This window comes from Chenopodium quinoa, unplaced genomic scaffold (genome assembly GCF_001683475.1).
Source record: "Chenopodium quinoa cultivar QQ74 unplaced genomic scaffold, ASM168347v1, whole genome shotgun sequence".
Classification (NCBI taxonomy): domain Eukaryota; kingdom Viridiplantae; phylum Streptophyta; class Magnoliopsida; order Caryophyllales; family Amaranthaceae; genus Chenopodium; species Chenopodium quinoa.
The window spans coordinates 6,025,366-6,046,860 of record NW_018742205.1 but is presented as its reverse complement, the minus strand read 5'-3'; the positions used below and the strand labels follow the sequence as shown (position 1 = coordinate 6,046,860).

The 21,495-nt window shown below is 35.8% G+C and overlaps 1 pseudogene; it reads left to right on the top strand.

Moving 5' to 3' along the window:
* Positions 1-243: 243 nt before the first annotated feature.
* On the top strand, positions 244-11,194 carry LOC110730714 (annotated as a pseudogene).
* The last annotated feature ends 10,301 nt before the right edge of the window (positions 11,195-21,495 follow it).

Below are 21,495 nucleotides of genomic sequence, written 5' to 3'. Positions count from 1 at the left end.
CTTATATAATTAATATTCTCTATGCTTTTCTTATATAGTCCCCCATAATTATACATTATACTAAATGATTACTCCGTAATTAATATTAAGCCATCAATGATCCAACACAGAATATCACCTACCTCCTCCAAATTGGCACACAACTAATTATTATAATAAAAGTCAACGGTCCAATGTGGCAATTACTTGTTCTGTTTAATCACAAAAGTCAACATTCCAAACATTTGTGATGTTTGTTGCAAATTTCTCTTCTTCCCATGTTTGACCAAACCAAACAAATACCAAACAAAAATGTCACAAATTCAAAAACTCAAGTTTACATTTTTCTATGTTGTATTGAATTTATGTCTTAGTAATACAGTTGAATCAAAGTGTAGTTTCATATTATGTATTACCAGGTACATCACTTACACAAATATCTAGTTACTTCAACAATCATACAACCATGGCAACCATTGATGATATTGTTAGCTACAACCCCACACAAATTCAAAACAAAGATGTTCTTCGTCCGAATACTCGAATTCGTGTACCAATCCCATGTGGGTGTGTAGATGATACATTTCTTGGTCACATTTTTAGTTACATGTTTCAAAAGGGTGATACATATTATAAAGTTGCAAAATATAACTATTCCAATGTTACTACATGGGATTGGATTGAACAGTTTAATAGTTATAACAGGTTTAATGTGCCTGATGAAGCAATGATTAATGTACCTGTTAATTGTTCTTGTGGTAATAGCAGAGTTTCTAAGGATTATGGGTTGTTCATTACTTATCCACTTCAATTTGGTGAAAGTTTGAGGTCAATTTCTCAGGAATTCAATTTGAGTGAGAGTTTGTTGCAGGGCTATAATCCTGGTGTGAATTTTAGTGCTGGAACTGGTCTTGTGTATATTCCTGGAAGAGGTAATCTTTCTTGACCACATCTCGTCTATATTATTTGCCCTTAGTTGGTCTCGTTATACGTTTGTTTAGTCTTTGTGTGTGTTGAGATAGAATTCTTAGCAAAGAGTAGTTCAGATCAGATTCGGAAAAAGCTGTTTGGTTAAGTTTTTGGTCAGATTTGGCCTATGTTGTGGACCACTAGTCATTGTCAATAAGGATATTATCTAATTTTTGTGTCATTTTGGTTTGATTCGTGTAATTTTGTTTACAATTCGGGTTTGGTCTGGGTTGGGTAGTTTGGTTCGAGTAATGCGAGAAGGGTCAGTTTTGGTTGGTCTATTGTAATTAGTGCGAGATCAAATGTTAGTCAATTTCGTTGGTTGACAAATGTGGAAATGATTGTTGTCTTTCTTGTTCAAGTGGTGGCATTGAAACCTGAAGTTAACAAACTAAATTAGAACGGTAGTTTTTTTGAACTTGGTCAAAGGCTTTCAATATGTGATGTTAAAAAATTGGTAAAAATCACAACTTTTGACAGCATTGGCGGGATTTTATTTTTGCTAATCTTTTTTTATGTCAATTTTTGGTAAGTTGTGATTCTGAAAGGGGTGAACTTGTCTGGGGTTCCATTGTTGTGTTACAGTGAAGTTATATCTATCTGTGCTTAAGCAATGTGACAAATTTTGAAGAATTGTTTTTTTCTTAGCCTCTCGAGTGCAAGCAGTGTGTTTAATTGTACATTAGTAATCTAATGATAATGCTTTCACTAAGGTTGCTACTCCATTTGTCTGTCTGCTATCAACTTCTTTGCAATCTGTATCAATTGCTGTTACATTCTTGATGACTAATATTGTTTCTGTTTTCATCTTGCAGACAAAAATGGAAACTACCCACCCTTGGTTATAAGGTATATTCTTGTTCTATAATTGCACCAGCCATTGAATTGACTTGTATTTTCTTACTGATAATTTTTATACGTATTTGATAATTTTATTCTTTTTCTCTGTGTTGTTTTGATTACAGCAGAAGTGCTTCAGGTAATCGGTATTTTCCCTTCTGTCTTTGTTCTTTTTTTGTTTTAGACCTCTAATGTATGTCATTGTAGACTTGTAGTAAGATGTACTCAGGTTATTACATAATCTTGTTCCTTTTGCCCCAGGGCTTGCTGCTGGAGCTATTGCCGGTATATGCTTAGCAGCAGTTGGGCTAATTGCTCTGTCAGTTTGGTTTTATTTAAGATACAAGAGAAATAAAGATGTGAAAGAGGCTTCACGATCTGAGAAACCTGGATACCAGTTAACACATTCAAGTACTGCTCTCCCCTCTTAGTAATCCGCTTTCCCATTATGTATGATGATTCTGATTTTTTGAAATCATAATTAATTTTATAGTGATGCAAGCTATAATAGTTTGTTCCTCGTTACATCTTGCTGAACATGCAGGTTCCATCTAAAATTGCACGGTACCTTTAGTTATTAGCATATGCAGGTTTAGGTCAATTTTTGTAAAGATTTGCCCATATAACTTCCCATTTTGATGCAGATTTCTTCAGTAAAGGTGGAGATACAGCTGATGATTCAGGCGTATATAGTAATTCTGTGGAGTACTCTTACAAAGAGCTTGCAAAAGCGACAGAGAATTTCAACAGTAGCTATGTGATAGGTGCAGGTGGATTTGGAGAAGTCTACTTAGGAAAGCTCAGAGGCGAGGTTTGTAGTTTGTACTTGCAATTTTTACGAATATAAGTCATGAACTCATGATGGAAAGGACTATAACTAGTTGATGTTTGTAAAGTAGTGTTGACAAACATACTTTTCATAGGCAGTAGCGAAACTATTACCATTAGACATTGCTCCTCTTCTTCCTACTTCTCTACTTCTTTGGGAATCCTACATCAAAGTAAAAACAGATTAGCCTAAATTTTGAAAACAGGCCGCTTCTACTTTATAATGCTTTGTTATGTCATTTCTTAGTTGTATACTTACCTGACCTCATTGAATGCTCTTTGAATCATACATCAACTTCAGAAAGCAGCAATCAAAAAGATGGATATGCAAGCCTCAAAAGAGTTTTTTGCCGAGTTGCAGGTCTTAACTCGTGTTCATCATTTACATCTGGTATGCTTCCTGGTTTGACTTCATTAAATTGTAGATCAATATTATCTTCTTTATCTAGACTATATTTTAGATTTATGGAGATTTTCTTTAATCAGAATGTTCTACCTTTGTGTTTAGATTATCACTAGACAAATTAAAGCTTAGAGTTTTATAATGACTTAATGAGCCACTAGTTTCACATCCATATAATCAGCTAAGTTTGTGTACAACTTTCAAGTTTTACTCTTTCTTAACCCCAGAAATAAGACTATCATAACTTTTTCTAGCCACATTAATCTTATAGTTCAACATAATATTTTCGCAATTCAAATAAAATTGGATTGTTTGAGTGATACCTAAGGAGGATGTAAATTGTGAAGGGAATAGGAATGTATGAGAAGTACACAAGGAGGATATGATACAATTATGCAAATTATTTGTTTTCCACTGGTTGATAAGGGTGAGGACTTCGCCTGCTAATTTCAGGTATTATACGGAATTAATCCTTGAATTAAGCAGGCAATGTCCTGACCTTTAATTTATCAACTACTATAGCTAGAATTACTAAAACATAGATCTAGAAGCATGAAAGACTGAAGATCCTAGAGGTCAATGTCAAAACCATCCACTACGTGTCCTTGAGTTTTTCAGAAATGACTTTCTTTTGAACCGGAAAATGTGATCTTCACAAAGTTTCTGTGCTATAGAAGTAAGCAGTGACAACAAGTTCATCACTATATCGTGCCAACTTAAAGGTTGTGATTGTGCTTGGCTGAAGCATATGAATATGATGAAATATTTATCTTCTGCATCCCTTCAGAATCTTGACTGTTTCATCATTAATAAATAAATTCTCTTTAGTGCAGGTCCGCTTACTTGGGTATTGTGTGGAAGGTTCACTTTTTCTGGTGTACGAGTTTATTGATAATGGGAACTTAAGCCAACATCTACACGGCTCAGGTGCTTGAATATTAACTTGTGGTGTAATTAATAGAAGTAAATAAGCTGGTGCTGATGACTGATTAAATCCCTTCTTTAGGAAATGATCCATTAACATGATCCACCAGAGTGCAAATTGCCCTTGATTCAGCTAGAGGTCTTGAGTATATCCATGAACACACTAATCCTGTGTACATTCACCGTGATATTAAATCAGCAAACATATTGATAAGCAAGAACTTCCGAGCCAAGGTATTGCTAAGCTTTGCCTGAATTGCCTCTTACTTGTTGGCCATTCAATAGTTATGTTCACTCACAATAATGGCTTTTTTGTAGGTTGCAGATTTTGGATTGGCGAAGCTAGCTGAATTTGAAAACTCAACTTTGCCAACTCGACTTGTTGGAACATTTGGATACATGCCACCAGAGTAAGTCATGCAGAGTCTTTTAAAGATGGATGGTATATAATTATATATGATGAAGAAAAAAGTCCATATACAGTGGCCTTAAATAAAGAGGTTCCTTTAATGACTGATAATTTGAAACAGATGATTTCCTTAAAGTGTTAACCATGACTTTCTTATGTTGCTTTGTTAAGGTACGCTCAATTCGGTGAAGTGACTCCGAAGGTAGATGTTTTTGCATTTGGGGTTGTTCTTTATGAACTCATATCAGCAAAACCAGCTATCGTTAGGGAAAACAATTCAGTTGCTGAATCAAGGAGTCTTGTTGCTCTGGTATGCCCGCTTTATGCATCTACCCTACATTTCTAAAGGCATCATTCAGTTGCATTGTAAGTGCTTGATTACAAAAGATTGTGAGCTTGAAAATCAACCCTACAATAAGCAAATTGATTACAGACCCGAATATGACCTCATACTCAAACTAATCCGAAAGACTTGTCACTTGAATTTGCCCCCAAGAAACCTGATTCAAACAGCCTTTTATTCCATCTTTACCTGCAACTCTGCAAGACAGCAACTAATAACCAATCTTGAATTACTGTATTTTGCATTGCAGTTTGAAGATGTTCCGAATCATCCTGATCCAAATGAGATCTGCAAACTGATTGATCCTAATCTGGGTGATGATTACCCGCTAGACTCTGTCCGTCAGGTGAGATGCCTACAAATTCAACTCACATTATACTTCCTCCATTGTAAACAATACTCATGTTGTTAGTGTAATTTGAACTACTAGCATGACAACCAAATCTAGACGCTTAGTCAGAGCCTTATTCTGAAAACATTTCTTGTGTTTATGTTTTAGGTGGCTGAGCTTGCAAAAGCCTGCACTCATGAGAACCCTGAGTTACGTCCTTCTATGAAATCAGTTGTGGTTGCTTTAATGACTCTTTCATCAGCAACCGAAACCTGGGATATAGATTTTTTTCACAGAAACATTGGACTTTTAAATCAGGTGTCTGGAAGATAGGGGGAAGAATGCAGTATTAACAGACTAGGTCCCTCTGCTCGTATATGAAGTCATCTGAAGAAACGCTGCACAAGTTATATGATAATTGATAAAACTAACACTACTAGGCTACTAGCGTTACAGCTCTAATACATCAATTTGAATCACTGTCCATATAGTCTAAGAGCGAGATAGTGTAAAAGCTCTGTCCTCTAATTTTATATTTATTTGTGTATATGTATTATGAAGCGGAAGTTTACGTAGGACTTTAGATACTATAAGCGGAATTTCATGAATCATATTCATACGCAAATAAATTAGGATCACATGCATAACACACAAGAATCACATAATTATACCTTTGAAGCGTGAATTCCGAGTAGCTATTCGATTGACAAATCAGGGAGAGAATAGAGCCCCAAGCGTGACTCCTCTACTTAATCCACGGGATTAGAACAAGCGTCCACCAATGCTAGATTGGTCGAGTGAAAGGGAAAACCGCGATCACCATCTTTCTTGGACAACTGACCACCACGAACGATCACCACCACCACCGGCGCCTAGGGGAGGAGAGAACCGTGAGAGCACAAATAGGGTATTATTTATAGTTTTGTGTTTATTTTGTTAACCTTATATTAATTAAGGTTATCTTAATTGTGTAGGAGGAGTCCCTCGATCGTGGTCAAGTTTAGTGATCGTATCTTAATTGTTCTTGTGATCAAGGTACGTGTAGATGGCTAGGTTCTTGATACAAGTCTTTTGAATGCATGTTTTGGTAAAGGCTTATTTTAATGATTGTTCGAATAAATGTTGCGTATGAAGTTTTAAGTTAATGGTTTTCATCATGAGTTAAAATATAAATTTTACGATTTAAAGGTTTGATCTTTAAAAGTGTAGTTTAACTTAATAAAAGTTGTTTATGGATCACCGGATTTCAAGCTATTGAATTAAAAGAATTAATTTAAACTTGTAGCTTATTATGGGCCTGAGTATTTATTATTTTAATTGCCCCTCTACCCGGGACTGGTTAAGTATGACCATGAGCTTTGTATGATCTGGTCTTTCCTCGAGTATAGTTTAACTTGCTTGGAGCGGTGTGCACACTTAGGTGAGGAAAATTGATTTTGGAAATTCGTCTAAAATTGGAAATCTATTGGTTTGGAAAGTTTCTATTAATGGACGTTACTACTTTTGAAAGATTTAAATTTGGAAAGTCTAACTTTGGAAAGTGACCTTTGGCAAGTTTGAATTGGAATAATTATTTCGAAAGCATGTTTGTCTAATAAAAGCATTTACATGCCTTGCACTTATATGTACTTAGCGTTTTTGTTAATCCGTTTTCCTTTTTGTTTTGGTTCGCCCTATTTACCATTATTGGTAAGCAGTTTTGATTTTAGGTGTGGAGTTGATCGTGCGCATACTTGAGTCGGGATTGGGATCACCTAGTTAGGAATTTAATTTACTCATTCATGAGTCAAACTTTTTTTATTTTTTATTTTTATTTATTTGGAGTATTTTCGAACTCTATATTATGGTTATTATAATATTAATAAAGTCAGTTATTTTCCGCTGTCATTTTTAGTAGTTAAGTAAGCCTTACGTTTTTACGTGGCGGTAATACGCCCAAGTCTATCTCTATGGTATTTTATACGTATAAATATAGTATCTACGTAGAGGGAGATTTGAGGGTGTTACAAAGAGGGGTTTGAGAGGCTTGGTTTTGTGTTAGCTAATTAGGGTTTCAACTTAACAAAAAAACTATTGTGTAGAAAAACCTAGGCACCTGGTCTATTTATAATCATATTATAATTAAACTGTAATCCCCCGTATTTTTAAATATTTTATAAATAAAATTTTATTTTATTTATAATATTTATTTGTATTTTTCCAGAATTTTATTTTATTTATAATATTTATTTGTATTTTTCCAGAATTTAATTTTAAAAGTTTTAAATTATTAATTGGGTCAAAAATTATTTTATGAACCAACATTCTACAACCCATTATCATAAAAACAAAGCCTAACCCATTTGATTGGCTCATTATTTGATTGACTCAATTCTACCCTACAAATTCTCTCCTATAAATACCCCATGAGTCCCAAATTTTCCCCCACACAAAAAGGTTAGTCTTTATTTCTTTTCCCTTTATTTTCTTTATTTTATTTTCCCTTCATTTTTTTATTTTCCTTTTCTTTTTCTTTCCTCCTTCCTTACGTGAGATTTGTTCTCACTTTTCCTCACAGCTGCTCTGTTTTGCCGCCTGCTACCACGCCGCCAAACTGTCGGCCGCCATCCACCTGACCTCCGGTGACGCTGCTCACAGCTGGCAACCCCCTTTCCCTCTTCTTCCTTCTTTCTTTCTCTCTTTTGTTAGTTTATTCCAAGCTTTGATCTTTATTAGTTTTTGGTTTTAAATTGTTGTTATTATGAGTTAAAAGTGTCTATTTAATACTAAAGATTTCAAATTTATGATTTTTATTATGTTTAATTTATTGAATGAATTTTCAGATTTATTTAATTAAGAAATTAGGGTTTAAAACTTGATTTTCATGGTTTTAGGGCCTAAAAACGTGTTGCTAAAGTTATTTTATTATACTATGTTTAATTTATGTTAAAACTCATATATTTTGATGATAAATAAATTTTCAGATTATTAAAGTTTTAATCTTGGGTTTAAATTGTATTGATTTCATGTGTTTCAAGTCTCTAACTTCATCAAACAAAGGTTGTGGTTATTTTATGATTATAAAGTTTGGAACTTTAAAGTTTAATTGCAAGAATAAATTTTTCAGATTTTAGGTTATTGTTTTTGATGCCTCTAAATGCGTTGAATTGGTGAATTTTTAAGTTTAAAGCCTACTAACTTAATATATAATGTAGGTAGTTTCAAAGATTACTATAATTTTGAGATTTCATGTATAAGATAAATTTTCAAATTTTTATTAAATTTTAAACTTGTTGTAATTCCATATATAAGTATGTATTTTAAGGTTTTTATGTAGGAAACTTAAAGAACAATATATAAGCTTTTAATTCTAGCAAAAAAGAAGGTTTTAAAGTGTTGTTTAATTGAATTTTGAAGGTTTGATTGAGTTTTTATGAAACTAATTGAATTCTAATTATATATTTCAAGTTTAGATTGTTGTATTCATACATTCTAATATTAAATTAAATTTTCAGATTTTTAATCTTGGTTTTAAAGGTTTTAAATCATGGTTTTATGATGGATTTTTAGGTTTTTAACATACTAACCTACTACATAATGATTATTTCAAGTAGAGATGTCTATAAGGTTGTTTTATAATTTTAAACTAAATTTTCAGATTATGTTCTTTTCTTAAAGTTGCTGGAATTTCATGTTATAAGCTATATTTTCATGATTTTAGCATATAAACTTATAGTTGAACTATTAAATTATTAACTTTGGCTATTGGGAACAATTTAAAGGCATTATTTCAATGGTTTATGGGGTTTAAAAGTAGTTTGATATTGTTGTAAATTATATTGCTTGGGTATTGATTGAACTGTTATTGTTTGGTTTAGGAGAGGACTTTGTAGAAGGCGATTTCTAGTTCCTAAAGTGGTCAATCAACTCGTTTACTCAAGGTACGTACAAGGATACAAAAACCTTGACTTTAGGAGCATGCTTAAGGACTTGGAAGATTTAGAATCATGTTAGGAAACTTTTGGATTGGTTGGAATCGTATGGTAGTAAGTTTGATTGGTGATTAATGTGATTATTGGTTTTGTTTCATGTATGAGAAATGCGTATTAATTTATCTTGTAAGTATTATTTATGCATTAACTTGCAAGATGAGCTTAGAGGCAAAGGTACGTGAATATGTGGAATGATTTATTTTATAACTCATTCATGATTATTGAAATGGAATGAGTAAAGGGAGAATTAAAGTCTTATAAGACGAACTTGGGGATAGAGGTGCCTTATGCACTTCAGGTGTTTATACACCGAGGTAGTTAAAGGATTCAATACTAAATATTGTTTGTCACTAATAAATCAAGAATTGAATTGGAAATTTGAATTATTTGAATGATTGATGTATGGATGGTGGTATTGTTTTGCATATGAGTCATCACCAAGTTTAAACTTGTAAATCACGTAAAGTGCAAGATGGATGAGCAATAAAACTCTGGATTTGTGCACATCTAGAGTATTGACAAACAGGGGTTGGGGTTCACCGGGTATTAGCCGTGTACTTTTTAGAGGCCGTCTGATCTACGAGTCTCTTGTTTTCAAATACTTTTTAAAACAATAAGGAGTTAGATGAGATCTCATACTAGCTATGGCCACGGAGTCACACCCGTCTTCCATTGGATGTTTATTGATGTTTCCGAAAGGAGGCCATGGGGCTTTTCTTGTATTGATGTTCCAAAATGGAGCATGGGGAGACAACCTTGTATATTGCTTAATCCAATCAATGAATGAAATGAAATGAATTATTGTTAGTAATTAGTGAAGTCTTAGTAATGTTAACAGTTGAGGAATGTGTTTGAGTCAATAATTAAATTGTGTGTGCTGATTGATTTTTAGTAACATGCTAGGGATTCTTTGTTATATTTCGTAGCTTGTATGTACTCAGCGTTGCTGATTACGTGCTTTTGTGTGTCTCTTTCCTGGTCATGGCCTTCGCCTTTTCAATGACCCTGTAATGATCCAATTTTTACACTTGTAATATTGGGGAGCAGATTTATCACAGGTTTTTACATAATCAGAACTTGCATCAAGGTGGTGGGATTTTGAGTGGAGTGTTGGATATTTCCACAGTATATTTCATTTCATAAGTTTGTATTTATTTTAACTCTGGTTTGATTTATTTACTACTTTTGTTGGGATTTGAATAAGGGCCTTAATAATTCCGACTTGTAAGACTAAATTTGGTTTTGATTATTGGTTTTGAAACTTATTTATAACTGATTTAGTTTTTCCGCTACTAAATTCTGAACTAGCCTTAAAACATTTGAACACGTGGCAGTAGCACGTCAGTAATTCTCTTGCAAATTGTTAAAGGTATTTACAGGTTTTTAAGAGATAGTTATTGGGGTGTTACAAAGTGGTATCTGGGAGCTTAGGTTAGATTTAATTACCACTAAAGCCAATTAGTATGTCTCAATAGGCGCCTAACTAATCGATTAAGGATTTTTTATTTAAAAGTAAAAAATGATTTTTAATTTAACTGATTTTAAATTTAACTGTGTTTGAATTGATTGTTTTAAATGTTTATAAAATAACTTTGAAGCTTGAATTATTTATTTAATGAGATTTGGGTAGAATTAGAAAGGGAATGCATGCATACTGAATATCTTGCATTTATTTAATTATTTTGCGAGTTGTTATTTAATAATTGTATGATTGTGTTCTTATTGATTTTCTCTATGATGTGCTTGTGGCAATTCTTTGAATGCTTGTTATGTTGGGATAACGTAGAGAGATGGATAAAAATCCAGTGAAGGTGACTCTGCATAATCAGGAAGTAAAAATCGAGTACTGCACAGACTCTTGGGATGAGTGGACCTTACATCCAAACCAAAATGATGAAAGGGAGGTAACATACCAGCATTGGTATGAGTACAAAAAAACTAAGAAGAAAGACAGAAATAAGGCCATTCAGAGGATCCTTAATGAGATATCAGATGACGAGGATGACTTAGAACCAGCTAAACCACAAGTGTGCAATATTCAAATTCCTTAAGTCAATATGTGTCGATTTGATAATATGATTGCATCTCATGTCGAGATCATATTAATCTACAAATTGTTTCTTGTACTCTGAGTTAGAATTACAAAGCTAAATGATTACTGAGTAATACATTTGAACGCAGCCACGTATTTTTTGCATTCTCCCTCTTCAAGCGGCCATGACACATTCCCTAATTAAATAGGTAGACTCAATCCAATCTTGTAGCAACCAAGGCTCCCACTCAACTTTGAAGTAACTAGGAAACATCTTTTATAGTCCCCTTTTACGGAATGACGTTTGGATGTACCACAGTTAAATCAATCATTATTAAATGAAATCGATGTTCCACTCATGTCAAAGGAATCCACTAATATATCCAGAAGTTCTATATTTGAACTTCAAAGTAGGTCAATAGTTCGAACATGCATCATTTATGCATACCCATGTGATTGACCGAGCATCTCTATGCCTCTATAGCCCATAAAACTGCTCTATCCAATCAATCTTACATGCCAGTCCATTTATTGAAATCATTTATGTCCAATTTAATGATTTTGAACTAGAAACTTAAATAATTTATGAATTTAGTTCACCTGTGGGGTTTAATTCACCTAGTCATCAACTTGATGAACCCATTAATTCATAATTATTATGGACATTTTATTTAATCTCAAAAACCATAATTAAATAAGAGAAATAATAAATTTCTGATTAAACATAATTCTGCAAGTTAATGTATTACTTATGTGATATGTTTTCTCAAAACATATACAACTTAAATTACATAACTTGCTTCAATCTAAGAGCCTTAGTATGACTCTCATACTTTGGTCTATGAAAGGGGTTTAATAAGTAAATAAGTGATATTCTCACTCATGTAAAACTTTGCGGCAGATCTTGACATCCCGCTAGCCAATGATATCTTAAATGAGGTGATACATTATCTTAACATGTTTGGATTTGTAATGTGACCCTAAATCCTTTGATTGGGCAAAGGGGTAATTTTGTCACAAAATAACTTGATCCAAACTCCCTTCTTAGCTGCTTCTATTGTAGCTAAATACTTCATATTATGACATTGAGTCTGCAACAGTGCTCTGCTTTGAACTCTTCAAGCTCATTGTTTCTCCATTCAGACATAAAATGTATCTAGATCCAAATCTAAAGTCATCTTTGTCTGTATGGAAACTTGCATTTGTATAACCCTTGTTGACAACCAATTTACTTTTTCCACCATAGACTAGAAACAATCCTTTAGTCCTTCAATTCATAAGTACTCAAGGATTTTTCCTTAGCAATTTTCTAGTGCACTTCTCCTGAATTTGCTTGAAACCTGCTACACATAATCAAGACATGTGCAACATCCAACTTTGTACATATCATGGTATACCTAATGGACCCTATTACAAAAGCATGAGGTACACTATTTATACGTCTCAACTCTTCTGGATTTTGCAGGCACTGAGTTTTACTGAGCGTAATACCATGAGATATGGGAAGAAATCCTCTCTTAGAGTCTTCCATTTCAAATCTGTCAAGAACCTTATCACCATAAGTCTCTTGATTTAGTTCAGTCATCCTTTGAGGCCTTTCTCGATGAATCTTAAATCCCAATATGTACTCGGCATCTCACAAGTCTTTCATATAGAAACAACTCTTTGACCATTACTTGACTAACTCAAGCATTGATATGTCGTTCCCTATGAGCATTATGTCATCTACATACAAGACTAAGAAAACTAGATTGCTCCTACTAAACTTCTTGTATACACAAGATTCTTTTCGTTCTTTAAGGAAATCAAAATGTTTGATTGCCTCATCAAAACGAATGTTCCAACTCCTTGATACTTGCTTCAATCCATAAATGGATTTCTGAAGTTCGCAAAACTTTCTAGGATTATCTGGATCAACAAAACCCTTAGGTTGTTTAATTTACACATCCTCCATCAAGAAAATTTCAAGAAGACGGTTTTGATATCCAACTGCCAAATTTCGTAATCGAAAAAATTAGCAATCGCTAGAAGAATCCGAATAGATGACTTAAGCAACCAATGGGTTTGAACCCATTTGCAAGTCTATTAGGACTAAAACACCATTTTTCTGACATGGAGTCCATTCTAGATTTTATGACCTTAAGCCATTTCCTGAGTTGGCACTTACCAAAGCTTGCTTGTAGGCTATGGGTTTCACATATTCCAATAAGAAAATTTTGGAATCCTTAGTTTATCAGAATTTTAACAAACTGTTTGTTTTTATTCTAAGCTACCTACTACTGGTATGAGCAGCAATAGAATTATTCTCTTCAACTCTTTGAAGTTTTTCATTCTAGAGGATGATAGGAGTTTCGCTAGTTGAATTAGCTTGCTTCGACACATGATTCGTCAAATTAGCTGACTCATGCGCCCTCGCCTCTAATGTGGTGTTATCCACATCCATTTGTTGCTCGTCTCGAATCTCTTCGAGAGCCACTTTACTCCCACTTGGCTTTGTAGAAAGGATTCCTTTCTATAAAGACACTATCGCGAGCAACAAACACTTTGTTATCTACGCGATTGTAGAAGTAATACCCTTTTGTTTATATGAGATAACCCATGAAGTAACATTTATCTGATTTAGGGTCTGTTTCGTCACCTTTTTAAACATTATACATATAATTCATAACCTTTAATCTTTTAGAAAAGACAACTTTGGAACATTTCCACTCTATAACTCTTATGACGTCTTCTCAATTGCTTTGGACGGATTTCTTGTTTAGTATATTTGTAATTATTTTCTAATGCATGTCCTCAGAACGATATGTGAAGATCATTTAAGCTCATTATGGATCGAACTAAGTCAAGCAAAATTCGATTCCTCCTTTCTAACACACCTTTGATTGTGGTTTTCCTTTGATTGTGAAGTAATTCGACAATCCCTTAGATGATCATAAAATTCTCGAGTCAAATATCCATCACAACGATCATATCGAAGTGCTTTAATTGTTTTCTCAAGCTGATTTTATACTTCATTCTGGAATTCCTTAAAGTTTTCAATGATTCCAACTTTCACTTCATTAAGTAGATATAGCCATATGTACTTAAATCGTCAGATGAAGTAATTATATAGTTAAATCTATATCTAGCTTTTAAACTTATTGGTTCACATAAATCCATATGTAAGAGTTCCAAAAGGTCATTAGTTCTTTCATCGTTTCAACTAAAAGGTGAGTTGGTCATCTTACCTAACAAGCATGACTCACAATTCTCAAGTGATTCATAATAAAATGAGGATAAGAGTCCATCCAATTGTAATCTTTGGATGTGCAATTGGTTTATGTGACCTAACCCTACTATGTTATAGTAGGTTAGTTTTGAATCATCTATTTTTGCTTTTGTGATCTACTTATATCAATGCTATAAAACGAAATTAACTCATAGCTAGCAAAGTGAAAACAATTTATTACCTTGTCATGGATCAACACTTGTCCATGCCAAGTAAAACCAATCAGTATTTCAACAAAAACTGAAAAAATTGTCTCATCAAAAACCCAAAAATAATTCTAAATCCATCATAAAATAATCTAAAATAAAACCATGAAGCTATCTCTGGCCACTTGAACACTTCTCGTGCACTTTCAAGCTCCATTTCAAGCTAGCCTCACTTTTTTGCAGTTTCTGCACAACATGAATAATGTTAGCACTGCAACTTGGTATCACATACCTAAGTGAAAGTTAAAATTTTTACAACAAGAATATTAGGTAGCTCTTACCTCCCACTTCATCGTAGTGGGGACATCCTTGTTGAAGCGTTGACTCATTCTCCTTTCATGTAATTCTCTGCATGATTTTTGAGTAAATCAATCAACTTGATGGCTGAATCATCATCATCATGTGATAGTTTCTCAAGTTCAAAACCATCATGCAATGAATGCAGAATTATATCATGAACCTCATGATCCTTGAATGGTTTCCCTAACATACTCATGTAGTTGAACAGTTGAGCCATCATATCCACATGAATTTGTACAAACTTTCCTGGCATTAGCTTCCTGGTAATAATTTCACCAGCAATCTTGAAAGTTTCATGCCTAATTCTTCCAGTCCGGGAGTCGTCGTTTCTAGGAACTATGTTAATGATTTCCTTGACGTTTCCATCCAATTTTCGGGATTTTTCTATTCCATTGCAAACATTACGTAAGCAATCGAATAAGAGATAAGGTTTATAGTCCATAAATTTTCTAGCCCAATCTTCCGGAATAGAAGATAATATGACAGACACGACTCTCTTAGATTCTAAAACATTTCTCAAATATTTCTCTGGAGTCATGCCTGGACTGAATCTTCTCTCGATTGGTAAGTCTAAACGAAATTCAAGCCTTTCGTTCCTTAGAACACTTCTAAGTTCGTTTTCCCAATCGTTGAAGTTGAGAAAATTGAGCCTCGTTTTCAATGTTGGTGGTAAAGTAGTGTTGTCATTATTATGGCTACCCATCTATTACAAAATAAGGCAAAGTTTAATAATTATGTTTAATTAAAATTAAAAAACCATAAACGAATTAAATTGGTTACTTTAAATCACTTTATTCAATATAAAATGATCCCATTTGAATTAAGTGATTCCAAGATCCTTTATTTGTGTAATAGTTGACTGGACTGAGGCCTTACCATCAAGCATTACATTTTCAAGGTGAATAAATTCTTTACTGATTACAACTCTTGTAACTCTTGGTTGAATAATTAACCATCACATGTTTAATTATTACTCTTTGCTTCAAGGTTCTAAACGCTTTAGGTAACCATGTTGAGCACAACCAATTAAATGTGTAGAACGTGATCTACCCCAAATTACCTAAGATAACAAGTGACACCCTACGGAGGCAAACCCATCACTCACGATCGAAGGGCTGTTGGGTATCTAATTGGAAAAGCAATCTCAATATTACCGAAACCTAGATTTATTATGTTGTGATTATTTAGTGAACTCTAGCGTATCATCACAAACATCATACTAATGCATAAATAAAACATGACATAGTATGGCCCCTTAGTCCTAAGAAACTAAAATTGAAAAGCTGTCACTTGAACTTTCATGGATCTCCATCCACCTTGGCCTTTGGGCCTTCACTTCATGGGCTTGTTTGGATTAGACTATTTAAATAACTAATCTATTTACTTTAAATGAAAAGTTACAAAAATACTTAAAGGTATGCAAACCGTATTTAGATTACAAAAATACGTCACGATGTGCATATCGTAATTAGAATCTATGGGCCATACTAGTGTATATATAGCAACATAATATCATATATTATATAAAAGTGCCATATAATAAATCACTTAACATGCTTGCCTAAACTACAACATCGAATGTTCGTAATTAAAGCAACGTGATTCCTAAAATATCTCATATTTTTATTCATAATTAGATAATATCGTATATTATTCATTGCCATCCATGAAATATCATATATTTTAAATATGGCATGAGATAAAATCAAATCTTTTTTTAATATGGAAAGATAAATCATATTTATTTTTCATGATTATCCTAACTAATTTAGGAGATTCTATCCTAATTACTAGCCAATCAAATAATTTTAAAATTAATTATTTCCTAATCTAATTATGGGATAATCACATTATTTAAATCAATTATTATCCTTTTGGAATATGCTCAAAATATCTCAACTGTTTTCATCCAAAATTAACCACTTTAATTATGGATAATCACCAAATTTAACAACTTTTGAAATTTGATTTTATTTGGAATTTTTTTTTTTACAATTTTTTTTTTTGAAAAAGCAGAACTGCATGGGTTGCTGGCCACCGTAATTGGCTAGCCGAAGCTAGCCACGGTGGCTGGCCGCTTTACAGCAGCCACTGTCGTAAGTGCAGCAGCGTGCAACGCCTGCACAGCTGCTGCCCAGCCACCCCCGGACCACCTGCCTTCCCTTCCCCTCCCTCTTTGGACCAGCAACGGCGGTAACCATCGTGGCTGCGACACCCAGCCACGGCTGTCGCCCCTTAAATCAACCTTTTTTTTTTAATTTAATAAAACAATTTTTGTAAAATTAAATTAAATCAATCCAAAATTAAAATTAAATTGCTATTCAATTTTATAAATTAGGGTTCTTCATAAAATTAATCCCAATTTAATTCTAACTCTTAAAATTAAATTGATGATCATACAAAAAATATTTTTATGCATGAATAAATTCTAATTAAAATTATGAAACATGAAACAAATCTAATTTAACCAAAAACTCAAGCATAAAATCATATTTTAGGGCTAGGGTTTTCGAAAGTCCGAAAATTAGGGTTTAGGGTTCGAAATTTTTGAGCAAAATAGGGCAAATTTTTCGGTCCACTCTAGGCTATTTTGAGCATAATTAAATCACATTTAATCAATTCCAAGAGTTAAATCACATTTAATATAATAATTGAACCATAATTAAATTAATTTCTCCCTCTTAATTGATTATAAAATTATGAACATGGACTTCAAATAATCATATTATTATAATTAAGCATGTTCATGCAAGAGGCTAACTGATACCACTGTAGGACTTTAGGTACTATAAGCGGAATTTCATGAATCATTTCATACGCACTTAAATCAAGATCACATGCATAACACACAAGAATCACATAATTATACCTTTGAAGCGTGAATTCCATGTAGCTATTCTATTGACAAATCAGAGAGAGAATAGAGCCCCAAGCATGACTCCTCTACTTAGTCCACGGGATTAGAACAAGCGTCCACCAATGCTAGATTGGTCGAGTGAAATGGAAAACCGCGATCACCACCTTTCTTGGACAACAGATCACCACTGCCGCAAACCACCGGTGCCTAGGGGAGGAGAGAGCTGTGAGAAAGAGAGAGGTTTGAGAGGCTTGGTTTCGTGTTTGCTAATTAGGGTTTCAACTTAACAGTAAAATTGTTTTGTAGAAAAACCTAGGCACCTAGTCTATTTATAATCCTATTATAATTAGACTAGGTTAGGAAGCCCATAAACCCTCTTAACCACCCTCATGGCTGGCCACCTAGAGTGATGAGGCCCACCCTCATGCTCCTCTGCATAACTACATTTATGATCTTTCAATAATTTAAAAAAATATTTCATAGGAGATAAATCACCCATTTGCTTTCTTTTAATTTTTTGCAATGCATTGTCGATGTGTCTCCTTCCGCTTACATTTTCAAGGTTTTCTAACTGTATTTGTTTAACATTTGTTTCGACTTCATGTTACTTCGTTTAAAATGAGCAACCTTTTCAAGCTCTTCTGTACTCAATTTGCAGCCGATCTATGCCATTGCTTATATTTCCCTAATGTATGGTTATGTTTACTTTTATTCACATCAACCAATAATTTTCATTTACCTCAAACTTGTTCAATCCCTAGAAGTTGAAAGGGACAACTGATTAGGGGATTTTGCTCCCACCAATCGGAATGCGCCACGTGGGCCAATCAGGTCCTGCCAAGTGTCCCCCAGTTGGAACTGTCAGGATTTGCCACGTGGCACACGCCTATTCGTCCACCCTGGACCTATTATGTCATAACACGTGGCATCCTCCATGCCTAATGGAGAAACCGGCCACTTGGGCCCAACTTCCAAAGGAAGCCCAATCAGCCCTAGGTTAACCTAAACCTAGAATTGGCACGTTTCCCAAGGTTATAAATACCTCCCTTAATCCTCATTAAGGGAGATGACGCACATTAAACACTCTCACCTAGAGAGACCCAATCACCTTTATTTCCGCATTAATTACTCCTTAATCAAGTACTAACTTGACCGTCGGAGGCGGATCTCCAATCACCCGGAGCATCCGTTTGTTTTGCAGGTACAGGCGTCCGGTTCCGGTCTCGGAATTGTAACTCTCCCGCAGGACATCAGAAAACCCCGAAACATTTTGGCGCCGTCTGTGGGGAGAGTACTTCTGAGATGGCATCCACGTCTGTACCGACTCTTGAAGAGAGGCGTCCCCTAGACGACCCTCAAGTTCAGTCGGACCATGATACTGAGGAAGAATTTGAAGTTGAAGCTCACACAGCTTCAGACGGGACCCTAAGGGCCCGACGCACCCGTCATACCGAAAGGAGGGAACAGGAACATCTTCAAACTGGACTTAGTGATCCAGCCGGCGCACCGCCTGTTCAGCAGCAGCCGGCTGATGGGTCTGCTCCCATTACAAGAAACGAACTCATGACCTTCATGAGGGGCTTCAAGGGAGAGATTCAAGAGTTGCTCAACAAGAAGCCTGCTCTGGCCAAGGAGCAGTCGGCTAAGAAACCTTCCACTTCAGGGAAGAGGAAGCCAGTTCAAGGGCGAGAGGCGACCTCTCATCCTAACTCTAGGAAGTGGGAGCCGCCTGCCCTTGATTTCACAAAGTACCGCTTTCCTACTCCAGGAAAGAGGAAACCTGTTCGTCATATTCAGGCGGACGGGTCGAAGAAAACATACACAGATGCTCGGTTATTGCTAGAACAGAAGAAGAATGACCGATTGTCAGAGTCGGCCTCTACTTCAGACTTCCAAGACAGTCTACGCAATACCTCGATGAAGTATACTCTGTCGTATCATGAGAGTCAGTCAGGCGGCACCTCCCGTCAGTCCGGCTTTCATAGTGACCAGGCGGTACCAAACTTACCATTTGTACCGCAACAACAATATTTTTTGCAGCCACCTCTGTTTGGTGGGCATGCAGCAAAGAATGTCCAACCTATGGACTGGCAGCTACGGTTGCTTAGACTTGGGGAACAGCCGTCGGCCTTCTCCAAGGAAATTGCTGAAGCCGCTCAGCCGGCCAAAGTAAAAAATGTATTAGTAGGCGCCTATGACGGAACTACTAACCCAGAAGACCATTTGATGGCATTCACCAACCTGATGTACCTTCAAGGGTTGGATGATCCCACTTGGTGCAAGTGTTTCCCAGCGACTCTCAAAGGAATCGCACAACAATGGTTCGGCAACCTGCCGACTGGTTGTGTGAATAACTTCAGGACGCTTGCTTACTTATTCACCTCCAACTTTGCCATGAACATACCTGCGAAAAAGACGACCCTTGATTTAGGAACGATTCAGCAGGGTGAGAAGGAGGGGCTTCGTTCTTACATCAGGCGGTTTAACCTGATGAGAATACAGATTCAAGGGTTACCGGATGAGGTAGCCTATACTGACTTTTTCAGAGGCCTCAAAGACGGATCGACATTCAAATTTGATTTGGTCCGAAAGAGGGTGGCGACTCTTCAAGAGGCCTTGATTGAAGCAGAAGCCTATATACAGGCGACTGATCTTTGTAGTACAAAACAGTCGGACGGGAGAAGGTTCGACAAAAAAGAAGGGCGACAGAAACAGTTGCCGAACAAAGATGAAAAGAAAAGAAAAGAGGTCTGGGCGGTTGATTCCTCTAAACAGCCGGCCCAGAAGAAGAAAAAAGAATTCAAACCATACTCCCCAAAGTATGCGTTTAACAAGGATAGCCAAGCTATCCTAAAGGAAATCAAGGGACGGATCTCAATTGAGAAGCCGGTCCCCATGAAGGGTTCTGCAAGCAACCGGAACCAAGAAAAATTCTGTGATTATCATGAAGATGTTGGTCATCACACCAACGAATGCATCAGTCTCATGCGGTATCTGGACCGCCTGGCTGAGCAACGCGATCTTGACTCTTATGTCAAGAAATCTACTGGGAACACTTCCTCGAAAAAGCAGTCGGCCAAAAAGAGTCAACAGGCCGACAGCTTTGATACAGTTGATGCAGTCGTCTACACCATTGCAGGCGGCTTCGCAGGAGGCGGTCCCACTATTAGGGGCAACAAAGACAATATCAGGCGGCTAGATGTAAATTCCGTTCACCAACAACGTCCCCCCAAATATTCATTTCCTGAGATTGTCATCACTGAAGAAGATCTAGGAGGGGTAAGGGGGCCGCATGACGACCCTATCGTTATTGAATGTAAAGTGGCCAACCAGAGAGTTGGCCGAATCCTTATAGATACTGGAAGCTCTTCAGATCTTATCAGTAGCAAATATCTGTCAAAACTAAAATATCAGACTGATTGCATACATCCGGCATCCCACCCTTTAGTAGGGTTTGGAGGAGGAGTCGTCCACCCAGTGGGACGAGTGGATTTACCCATCCGCCTGGGTGAAAAAGGGGAAGGACGACACTTGGTAGTCCGGTTCCTGGTAGTAGAAGAACTCTCGGCCTACAACATGATTCTAGGACGACCAACCCTGAATAATTCCAAGGCTGTTATAATCCCATCTCTTATGTTGCTCAAGTTTGAGAGGGATAATGGAACAGTCGGGTCCCTAAGGGGAGATCAGAGGATGGCCCGAGAGTGCTATCTCTCGGATATCAAGCCCACTGTCATGGCCGCTGGGTCAAGTGGTGGAAAAACAGACCTTGACAATGTCAAGGAGAGTGCGCCTGTTCAAGAAGCAGGCGGCAAGAAGAGAAAGGCAGCCCAGA